The sequence below is a fragment of the Marmota flaviventris genome, chromosome 10 (assembly GCF_047511675.1).
Source record: "Marmota flaviventris isolate mMarFla1 chromosome 10, mMarFla1.hap1, whole genome shotgun sequence".
NCBI classification, from domain to species: domain Eukaryota; kingdom Metazoa; phylum Chordata; class Mammalia; order Rodentia; family Sciuridae; genus Marmota; species Marmota flaviventris.
In genome coordinates, this window is record NC_092507.1 from 90,100,486 (window position 1) to 90,112,835 (window position 12,350).

At 34.3% G+C, this 12,350-nt stretch overlaps 1 pseudogene; it reads right to left on the bottom strand.

Annotated features, from left to right (window-relative positions):
- Window positions 1-236: 236 nt before the first annotated feature.
- LOC114098914 (tropomyosin alpha-3 chain pseudogene) lies at window positions 237-938 on the bottom strand (annotated as a pseudogene).
- Between the last annotated feature and the right edge of the window lie 11,412 nt (window positions 939-12,350).

Consider the following 12,350-nt stretch of genomic DNA (forward strand, 5'->3'; position numbering starts at 1 on the left):
TGGTAAAAAATACAAGGAGGGGCGGGGGCAGAGGAGGTGTCAAAAAGAGAAAGCAGCCTTCAATCAAAAATCAGCCCTTAGTTTCAAGGTCACCTTCTGGCTGGTTGGCCTCAGGTGAATCAGGGTCAGAGGAAGGAGCAGCAGCAGGACAGGTCTGGGGAGCTCTGCATCCCATTCAGGTCAAGCAGAGTCTGATCCAGCATCCTTTGTGTATAGAGATGCTCCTCTACAGTGCATTACAGCTTATCTTCCAAGTCATCAGTTGTCTTTTCCCATTTGGCCACCTGTCTCTCAGCAAAATAAGTATGGGTTTCTGCCTTGAGTTTAGCAGTAAGAACCTTTATCTCTGTCATATTAGTCTTCTTTTTCAGAGTACTTCTCTTCAGAAGCACCCAGAGGGTTCAGGTTCTCATCCATCTGTTCATCCACCTCTCATCAGCCAGACTCTGCCAGAGCAGCTCATTCCTCTTTGCATTCCAAATCTCCTCTAATAATCAAAAAATTATGAGTCACACTTTGCATAATTCCTATCTGCTTCATTTGCCATGTGCTCAGCTTCTTTGAGTTGGATTTCCTGGAGTTACATCTTTACTTAGTGTCTTAGGGTCTGGTTTTCAATAATCTTCATACCTCTCTGACTCTCATCAGCAACTTCCTCTCCTCCTCCTTAGGCTTTTGCAGGGCAGTAGCCAGCTCCTCTTCAACCAGTAGGATCCTATGGTTCAAGGAGGTCACGTCAGCCTCAGGCTGTTCCCAGGTCTGCCTTTCCCCCTTCACTTCCCCCTGGAGGCACTAAACTCCTCTGCATCATCTTCCTGGATCTTGCACTTCACTTTGTCAATGGTGGTGAAACCAGCCACAGTGCCCCCTCCCCACTCCAGCCATCTTCCCCTGCTTCTTGATCTCTGACATCTGCCTCTCCTCCACTTGAGTTCCATCCCTGAAAATAGCAGCTACAATCCATAGCAAAAATGTATGTGTAATAAATCATGCATATAAAATAAAAATCAATAGTGTATTTATGATATACTATATAATTAACCTGATCATATTTTAGTATAATTAATATTAATATTAATCTTTATTTACATAGAGATAACTTAGTACAATTGTCAGGCAGTGCCATTTGCCAACCCAGTGTTTACTCCAGCCACCTAGTGTTTATTCAGGTTTGCTGAAGGGAAGGAGAGAAGTGCCACTAAGGCTGTGTTAGACCAGATTCTCCTGTTCTTATAAAGTGGAGACCTACCAGAGTCTATCCTGCTCTAACATTCGGGCAAATATTCTCACACCCCCAATCCTGCCCACATACTGATTGATATTTGTCAGTGGTCATTTCAAATTTCCTCTCTACTACAGTAGAGGTCATATTGTTTTGTATTTCCTAAACTATTGATGGTTTTATTTTTCCGTTTTCTTTTCTTAGTGTTTCTATTTCCAAGTTCAGTCAGAATCACAGATTCTCAGATTCTCCTTCTCCTTCTCCCACTGATGAAGTATCCTAAGTGGGAGACTGTGACTCATTAAGAGTAAACAGTTAAGAGCTTGGTGAAGTGATTTTCTATTTTTTCCCCCTCAGTTATGTCTCACCTGGTGTGCTACTTAAAGACAGAGAATCACTTTGGAGCTTCTTTGAAACTTGATGATGTATGTAGTACGTTTAGTGACTTTGTATGTAACTTCAAACAAACTTCAATAGAGATGGAACACTGGGCACCATTTAATTATGGGAGTTGAAAAATGGGACAGAAGATAACTAATGCCATTGTAATTATTCTAGCTTCTTTGAAATCCTGTCAGATTCCTAAGAGTATCACTAATTCTCTGAATACTCAGATTCTCTAAATTAGTTTAAAGGCACAAATTGCTCTCCAATAAATGGGATGGACATCTGTCACCTGATCACTTACGTCATTCACATTTTGTGGAAAACTTAAGAAATAAATGCCAGATGTTAACTTGAAAAGGGTTCATCTTTGAAAGTATAATTTATGGGCATTCACATATCTCAAGGTCTGAAATCTGTTTGTGTACCTCTAGCTACGTAATGGAAATGAGATAAATGAGTGTAAGAAAAATTACATTATTTAAAACTAATGCACTACAAAAGTCCACTTAATTTTACTAGAGAAAAATTTCAGCCCCAAAGAAATATATCTGGACAATGATGAAAGTACAATTATGATGAGTAATAATCATTTCTGGAATTATGTAAAAATATTTTCTTGTTTTGCTTTTCAATAGAAGATAATATAGCACAGTTGATGCTTGTTTAAATTTTGCATACAAATATGCATAACGCCAACTGGATTCAATTTATTCTATCTTAATTTGAATTAACTTGACGGGTCTTTTGACACAGGCTGAACAGACTAATTGTTGCTTATTTGGGTGCACTGAATCAGTGAACATGGCAATCAGATTCCAGACAGATGTTCATAGTTTCTTTGATTGCCCAGAGCCTGAGGTTGGAAAAGAAGAGAGAATCATTTTGCTGATTTACTTTGGTTAGTGTCTGTCACGGCACAGACTGCATGACAAATACAACTGTTAAAACCAGCAGATGCTGCTAAAGAGTTGTGAGGAACAGATAGGAATACTAATTACAATGTTACCTTTTGACACATTGGAACTTGTACAGTTTTGGTAAGCAGAATTTGGCCATGGTAAAATTAGAGTAGTACATTTCTCTTCTCCCCACCCCCACCTTATTTGTTTCAATAGCTTCTTAGTATCAGTGTTGCTATTAATTTATTCTGATTAATGATAAAGATAGCAATCAAATGATAAAAAGTCTACCTTCCTCTCTTACTGCTAAATTGTCCTCTCATTGTCAAATTTTGTAGTGCATACTATTCACTACATATTTTTTTTAAAGAAGTAGAGTTTTATAGGTTCCATTGAATCCTCCTGTGAATGAATGTGAGAAACAAGTAGAAGATGATCAACTGTGTACAATCATTGAATTTGTGTTCCATGGTTATGTACTGTTGTCAGGAGCAGACTAGGCTGAATATATCAAAGGAAGAAATGAAATAATGATGAATTATGTAAAAAGAGTAAAAGTACTCTAAAATTAGATAGTTCAGAGGTCTTAAAGTGATGGCTTGATATTATATGCATTTTATCATATATTTCTGGTTCATTTATGTTTCCTCTTCAAATTTTTTTTATATCTTGCCCAGTTTTTCCATTGAATATTTCATTAGTTTATTTTAAATCGATTTGTGGAAATTCTTAATATATTTTGTATAACAGTCTTCTATTGTTTTTATGTATTTATGTGCAAATATTTTATAAGCTATGATTCATTTTTCATCTACTTAAAATAGTCTTTGCTGAATAGATGTTTTTAATTTTTAATGTTGTAGATTTTGACAATCATTTTCTTTGTCTACTGTGCTTTATAGTCTTATTTAAAAGTTATTTCTGCAAAGAAATATTTTCTGACAAGAAGTCTTACATATAGTTCTATATAAATATTCTTCTAAATATTTTAAAGTTTGCTTTTTCTCGTTACAATTTTTCGTACACTGAGAATTAATGTTATGTATGATATAAGACATGGTTCCAAATATTCTTTGCATAAAAGTAACAAATTATCCTATTACTTTTGACTGCAACTTCTCTTAATATTATCTTTTTTTGCCTTCCTTACCATCTTCCTCTCTTAAATTTCCTACTAGGCATATCTATGTAATTATTTTTCTTCATATCTATTATCTTTCTTTCTTTCTCATCATTTTCCCTCTCTTATTTATCTTTGTGATAACCTCTCACACAGACACTTCCTGGTTCCTCAGTTCCTTTATCAGTATATCTATCCTTATTATGTCTCTAGTTCTATTTAAATATGTTATATTAAATTATATATTTAATTCCATGAATATGTGTGTGCTTCTTGAAGTTCCATCAAGTTTTTTTTCCAAATATTTTGAGCCTATCTCGTTCTTTCAAATTTTAAATTTTAGACTTCATTTTATTTTTTTTAAATCTCTCTGAGTCACCCTTACATCTTAGACTTCTTTTTTAAATGATATATATTTGTACATCTTTATGGGGATACTTTATTGGTAATTTAATACATCATATTATATTATGTAATTATCAAATAAGGCTAACAAACATTTACAACTCTTCAATCATTAATAATTTATATGTGTTGGGTATTTTGTACTCTTAGTCATTTTTAGATGTATCATATTGTTTTAACTGGTACTTATCCTCAGGCACCAAAGAATATGCAGTAGAGAAAAGATAGTTTCTTCAACAAAGGGTTCTAACATAAATGAATGAACATATGTAAAAGAAAGAAACTAGATCCCTCTTCTTACTGTAAACAAAAATCAACTTAAATGGATCAAGACCTAGATGTTAATCCTGAAATGGTAAAATTACTACCAGAAAAAAGAAGAAACACTTTAAGAATTGGTGTAGGCAACAATTTTTAGATAGGACCCCAAAGGCATAGGAAACCAGAGTGAAAATACACAAGTGGGATTATATCAAATTTAGAAGCTTCTGCATAGCAAAGGAAGCAATCAACAGAATTAAGAGACAATCTACAGAACGGGAGGTCTGAGACTTCTTAATGTCACTTTTCAGTACTGTGTACAGCTAGAGCAACATATGCGTTAGCAATCTAGAACTCCCTTGTTTCATGGTCCATGTACCTTAGGAACTGGGAAGCTGGGTGGAAGGAAAACATGCTCATCAATGGTCCAAGAGAGCATGTCGTATTATTCTTCCCAATACTAAAGGAAACATAAGCTCTAATGTACTTTGAAATCCATAACAACACTAATTTTCCATAGATATGAATCCTTAGCTTATGATGACAAGGAATACTTATGCCTCTGTGACTCTTTTTTTTGTAGTTAATTTTATCATAATAATTATAGTTAATGGGTAATTACACCAGATCTCAGCTGCTTCTAGATAGTATACTTGTGTACATAGTAATTACAAATTACACCAAACATGCCAAATGAGCACATGAAAAACGTATTATGTACTTAATTTTACAAATGCCATTTGTATTTATTTTACAAATTTTTTTTTAAAATGAAGCAATATCTGTTGCTAAAATCCTCAACAAAATCAAAACATTAAATGATATGTCTGCAATAAGTAAAAATTTCCAATTCTGATTTCTCAACAATTAGAAAATGACATAAATAATTGTTTTACATATCCTCTCATTCTAGAAGTCATCAAAAGCCTTTAACTCTATTGACACAAATTTTTAAAAATATTTATTTTTTTTAGTTTTAGGTGGACACAATATCTTTATTTTATTTTTATGTGGTGCTGAGAATCGAACTCAGTGCCCCACGCATGCTAGGCGAGCGCTCTACCACTTGAGCCACATCCCCAGTCCCAATTGACACAATTTTTTTTTTTTGCATTGCAAATATTGGATTATTCAATTATCAACAAACTATGTTGCATTCCTTTAAGTCAGGCACCATTTCTTGGTCAGAATTGGACCTGTCTACACCCTACTATTGCTTCATAGTCACAGACAGAAAGTAAGTATTAAGGATTAAATTACTTTTCTTCAAAATTCATAAGTTGGAACCCTAACCTCAAGTACCTTAGAATATGACTGTATTTAGAGATAGGACCTTTAAAGCACTAATTACAATAAAATGAGGTCATTGGAGTGGGTCCTAATCCAGTTAGATTGGTCTTCTTATAAAAAGAGCACATTTGAATACACAGGGAGATCCTCTTGAATAAGGGAAAGACCACGTGGAGACAAAGGGAGAAGAGAGCTATCAGTAAGCCAAAGGAGTAAGCCTGAAGAAAAACCAAAGCTACCAACACCTTAATATTAGACTTCCAATCTTCAGGACTGTGAGAAAACAAATTTCCACTATTTGAGCCACCTGATCTATATTACTTTGTTATGGCAGACCTAGCAAACTATATGCAGTGAATACTAAATAAAAAGATTGCCTGAACCAGTTGTGAAGGAAATAGGTAACGTGTCTTAAAAACCTGGGAACTCATTTTCAGGCAATAAAAAGGACTAAGGGCATCGGTGACAAAGAAAATTACTTGCAAAGGCAGGTAGATTTTATTTGTTTATTCAACAAATATTTATCAAGTCTATTGTACAGTCTAGTCTGTGGGGATGCAATCTGATGTACAACCATCTGTGTCCTCAGTCCTCATGGCATTTATAATTTGTGGAGAATGACATTTACAAATAAGCCATTTCCTAAAATTATTACTATAAGCTGAAATAAGCTCATAAAGTAAAATAAATATATGTAACGCAGAATTAACTCCTTCTTCTGAACTTACTGAATATTTTTAAAATTCTAATTTATCTCCACTACTGAGTTATTATTTTTAAATTTCAAAAAGTTCCTGTCATCCCTCACTTTTAAAAGACATTTTAAATAATTTAATCTCTATTTAGGGTAATGTTATTCTTTTTTGATGTTTTGAATAAACTGCCTACAACATAATATACCAATTTGTTCCTTCCATGCATTGTTCCATTGTGCTCAGACATTTAATTTCACATGAGCTTTAAATGTATCTTATTTGTGTTCATACATCCCTGTGATATGTATCACTATTTTGCATTAGAGTTATTTAATAACAAGCATAAGAAAAAAGAATTTTATACTTTTCATTGTTTATTTCCTATCATTTATATTTATTTCTAGCAATTTAAATATGATACACCTAGGAGTGTGTGTGTGTGTGTGTGTCTGTATGTCTGTGTCTATATATACACATGTGGCTAATAGTGGTTAATGTGTATCGTTAATTAAAGAAAATCTGTGTCCCTTATTTTCCCAAACATTTCTTCTCCCTGCTCTCTCTCTTCTGAGATTTGAAAAGTTTGTCAGAACATTTGACATTGTTCCATTACCAGTGGAACTCTGTTCTGTGTTCTCATATTTTGTTTTGGCCTGTCTTTGACATAATGAATCATATTTATTAAGTCATATTTGCTAAATGAATCAAATTTACTAAAAAATACATTGAAGACACTCCTTATCTTTGCTATAGTGATAATGTGGTATTTTTGTATGTTTCTGTCTAATATACTCCATATCAATGCTAAAATGACCCACTTGATCCTATATTATGTCCACATTCTTCATGAAGGCCTTTCTTGTGTTTATTATACATATTTTAACATTCTATTCAGAAGCTTCCAGTGTCAGTGTCAAATATCTGCCTGTCTCTTTCAATTATTTTTTGTTGTTTGGCAGGTTTTCCTTTTATTCCTTGCTTTTTCATAAACCTTGTAATGTTTGGTTGAAAGAAGCAGACACCTTATGTGAGACAATAAAGACATAGTTAAAGTGTCTCATTTGGGGGTGAGTTAAAAATAATTGGCATGCCTCTCCTACTAGAGTCAGGAGTTGCACTTAATTCCATTTCTTTTGTTGTTATTGTTAACTTTAGAGCACCCTGGTTATCAAATTCCTGTAGTGATTATCAGTGTTGAGGATTGAGAAGGGTTTCTTAATATGATTTTATTATTTCTGCTAAACTCTCAACTTTAGATCTTCTCTTTGCAATGTGCCTTAAAGACTTGTCCCCCTCCCTTGGCCCCCTGGAGTCTTATTCTTCTTCTGGTTCTTTTCTAAAAGTTTTACTCTGCTACCTGGTAGTAATTAACTTTTAGTCTGGTGGCAGAGTCTGTGAGGAACATTCCCCATTATTCTTATTAAGCCTCAATCATAGGCAAACACTGTGTCTCTGCAGGGGGCACTGGTTTAGCTCTGGACTTCTCAGTGTCTCCACTGGTATTACAACTGCAGTTAGGGCCCAGCCTATATTTCTACCACTTGTAAAGGATTTCTCTCACCAGCCATCACTAATGTTTTAGGAGCATAGCATGTGAGTCCTCTTTTTCAATATGTTTTGTGGGAAAGGGGAATAGGGTCAGAGTGTCAGAATGGGCTCCTGACATCACCGTGATCGCCCTTTACAAGCCTACAACATTAGACAACCTTTTTTAAAAAAAAAAATTAATTTCAGCCAATCTTTCTATATCATATAAGATCCACATAGAAAAATATGCAAATAGGCATAAACTCCCTCTATATATTCAGCACCAAAGGTCTCTAAATATGTTAGTAAGGGCACAATTATCTCTACCAATTTGTTAGCAACTCCAGCCATATCCTCACCCGTGCCTTGCTGCAGGATCCTGGGTGAGAACAGGCTTCTCCATAGATTTTGGGGTATGGTTTGTATCATTGCTTCAGTTCTCCAGCTAAAGAAAAATCATGAACGTGTAAGATTTTTGTTTGTGTTAAGAAACAGTGATACTCTTTCAATTCTTTGGTTTTCAAGAAGGAATGCAAAGTAAATAGTCCTAATTTCTAAGTTAATATTTGAAACATAAAATGTGGTTAAATAAATAAAAGGAGGTATTCCAGAAGAATATTCAATTTAAAGGAAACACTATGACCTGAGGAACAATGATATTTTCAAGGAAATGAAAAAGGAACCCTGAGAGGATGGTGGCTGAAAATAGATAATGAATCCATAGATGTGAAGTTGGAGGGTAGAGCAGGTCACATTATGCCAACATCTTGTTGGGTCTTTTTTCTTGTGAGTTATACAAATTTCTTGAAGTATTGTGAAACCCAATTTTAGAATATTATTTTGAAATATTTGCCCCAGTTGTACCCTACAACACTAATTTCAAAACATATTTGGAACTACTGTCACAATATAATTTGAGAAAGAAATAGATCCTTGGACTAGGAAAAGAAAATGGACATGGGAATAAACAGGAAAACTCCTCTTTGAAGGATCTAACACAGGTAGGGAATTGGAGGGAGTGCAGGGTGGCTATCAAACAGGAATGATAGGATTTACAGGGACTAAACCAGAAATGGGTTAGGATGAGATTATGAAAGAGCATAGAGGCAGTGCAGGAAGCCTGTACTAATTTCTTCTATAAACAGTGATGAGATCACAGTAGATTTTAAGCTGACCTGGAACATGATCATATTTAATTTGAGGAGAGGTAGTTTAAATCATTTAATCAGGACCTATATGGAAAGGATATGGTTACATTCTGAATTGTAAATGCAGCATTTAAAACATACATGCTAACAGTGTAAAACTACATAAGAATTTGGCTTTCCAAGAAAATTAATCAGCTACTCAAAGAAAATTTAGTTTGATTACCATTCTGCCTTCCTCAAAACAATTTGTCCAATCTTGAACTTCCCAGCCCATAGAATTGTAATAAATGTTTGTTTATGTCTGTTAAAAAAAATTGTCCTTAAAATGTATTAGTCATGAAATAAGAATCATAGAATCTATGAAACTTAATTTGAAGATGATAAAGATGAATCAGTTGCTAACCGGCTAATATAAAGACAATTTATCTTTTCCTTTTATGGTTCAAATAAAATCATAAATGAAAAATGTATTTTATATAATAGAAAAATTTTAAATCCTGGTTTACAATGTAATTGCCTGTTATGGTTTAGATGTTAGGTGTCCCCCAAAAGTCATGTGTGAGACAGTGCAAGGAAGTTTAGAATCAATGCATTCTTCTCCTGATAAGGATTAACTGGGTGGTGACTGTAGGCAGGTAGGGTGTGGCTAAAGGAGGAGGGTCACTAGGGGTATACCTTTGGGGTATATATATTTTGTTCCTGGTGAGCACTGTTTCTTGATTGTCATTTATTTAAGCTGCTTTCCTCTGCCACAATCTTCCTCCATGATGTCCTGTCTCACTTGGACCCAGCACAATGGAGATAACTGTCTGTGGACAGAGACCACCACACCCATGAATGCCAAATAAATTTTCCCCCTCTAAAATTTTTCTTGTCAGGCCTTTTAAAAAAGAAAAAAATGACTGAAACATTACCTTACATGATTGTTCTCAAAGGTTTTAAATGTTAATTTATTAATGTATCCAACTATCCAATCACTTGTTTTTTCAAGTGTTTGCTGAACACATACCAAGTGCTGAATATTGTGCTGGATATACTGGATACATGAATTTCAAAGTTCTATGGTACATAATGTATTTTCCAAGAGTCCAGGAGTCCATAAAAGAAAAAAAAAATTAAAAACACTTTACAATGCAGTAGGATCTAAGGAAATGAGCAAGAAAAGAATGTAAGGACCAAAATGAGACAGAATCAAGGCAGTACAAGAAAGACAAGACTTTTTGATATTATTTACAATGCATTTAGTTAAAATTAATTCAGCAAAGCATTAAAGTGTTCTATATACTAGGCCTCATGTTCAGTCTTCAGTGTTTGAGCTATAAATATTGACAAGTTATAGTCACTAACTTCAAAAAACCAAGAATCTAGTGAGAAAAGCAGACATATTCAAAATTAAGTAATTATTAAATTCTAATAACAATATAGACTATGTGGAATGAAAATCCAAAATGAAGAGTTGGATCAAATATTTAGAGGAAGTGACTTGGAATGAGATTTCAAAGGTAAATAATACCTCACCAGGAAAGAAATGGTGACTCAGTGTTTCTTGACATTTCCAGATCCTTCTCTGCAGTAGCCTGCTATCTTATTGCTCATTTATTTTCCACTACTCAGACATTCAACTTCACCTACTATTTCCCAATTCAAATAGAAAATTCCTTCTCTAATTATGTTATCTTACTTGGAAAAGTATTTTCCAATTTTTTAAAGCCATGACTTAAAGTTAGTAAATATGTTTTATTGTCTTGGTTATCAAGCTCTATTTATGTTCCTGTCACATACACATTTACAAACCACAATTTAATCTGATACCTATATATTTATTGTCAGAACGAAGAATAAAGTACAATGTTGTCCCACACGATTTTGAAGTCTGCAATTTCCCTCTCCCTGGTTTTGAAATCTATCTCACCTGTCCTTCAATTGACTCTAGAGTCTGCAGAACAAGATAGTATCTTGGAGTCCTGAAAGAAGAAGAAAACTTACATCCCCTCACCTAAATTATTTTCCCCTACTGATCAGAACATCTGGTGTAACAGAGTCTATAAATATTTAGCAAATGTCTCTCAAATATTGTTTAAATCTTCTCTTTACCTCTATTAAAACCCACTCTCTTATTATAGCTGAGTTCTATTTTTTACCTTAACTAAAGTCACTGTTTATTGTTTTGCCATTAATCACTCTTATTGTTTAACTACAATATACTTAGGTACAAAGCTGTTACCTCAGTTGTTCACAAGTCAATTCCCCCAAATATATTAAAATGTATTTAAAACCATTGTTATGGTTTGGATATGAGGTTCTAAATGAAATGTGTGAGACAATGCAGGAATGTTCAGAGGTGATGTGATTAGAATATGAGAACTCTAATCTAATTAGCTGAAAAATCTATTTGATAGATTAATAATTCCAAAGGAAAACTGTACTAGGCATAACTGTAAGCAGACAGATTGTGGCAGGAGGAAGTAGGTCACTGGGGTGTATCTTTGGGGTTCATATTTTCCCCTGTCCCACACTGGCTCTCTGCTCTCTGGCTGTCATAGCTGAGCAGTTTTCCTCCACCATACCCTCTGCCATGATGTTCTGTTTCACCTTGGGGCACAGAGCAATGGAGCTGACCAACAAAGTACTGAGAACTCTGAATCTGTGAGCCAAAATACACTTCTCTTCTCATTTGTTTTTGTCAGGTATTTTGATCATAGGAATGCAAAGCTGACTGACAAAAACATAAAAAAATTAAATTTAGAATGTTCAAAATTATCCTATTATAGTTAAAGCAATGTCCCAGGGTTTCATAAATTGACTTCCAGACCACTCACATATAATTGAATCAAGCCTTTATTGAAGCACACCAGTGGCAACTGAGCAGGAACATAAAGTCTGTTCCCTGATCAGCCCCCGAACAATTGCAAGGGTACTCCTTTACCACAAAAGGGACATTTGGGTTGCAGTCAGGTGGTGGGAAGCTTAACCAATCACAATTAGCCCAGTCAACCCAGTTACCGGAAACAGAGACCCTTTACCCTAGTTAGAAAAACAAAGCCCCATTAGGTATTTCCATGTTCTTAGGGTTTCTATAGCAAAAAGAAAAGAACAACTTGAACCAGTCATGACCTTTCTACTTGGCATGGCGTTTTACAAAATGGAGTTACTAAACAAAATGGAGTCACTTTGGCTTGACTATCACAATCCCATGTATTCATAATTTTAAATTCGTCCACAAAGTTTATGTATCACATATGGCCCTGTTCTTTAGGAGACATCTCATATAGTATAAAATCCTAGTCAGATTCAGCACATATGTTATAATTCTTCAAGTACTTTATATAATGTGAAATTTCAAATATTTGATTTAAATAAATTCAAGTAAAATAAAATATGATTGACACATATCTT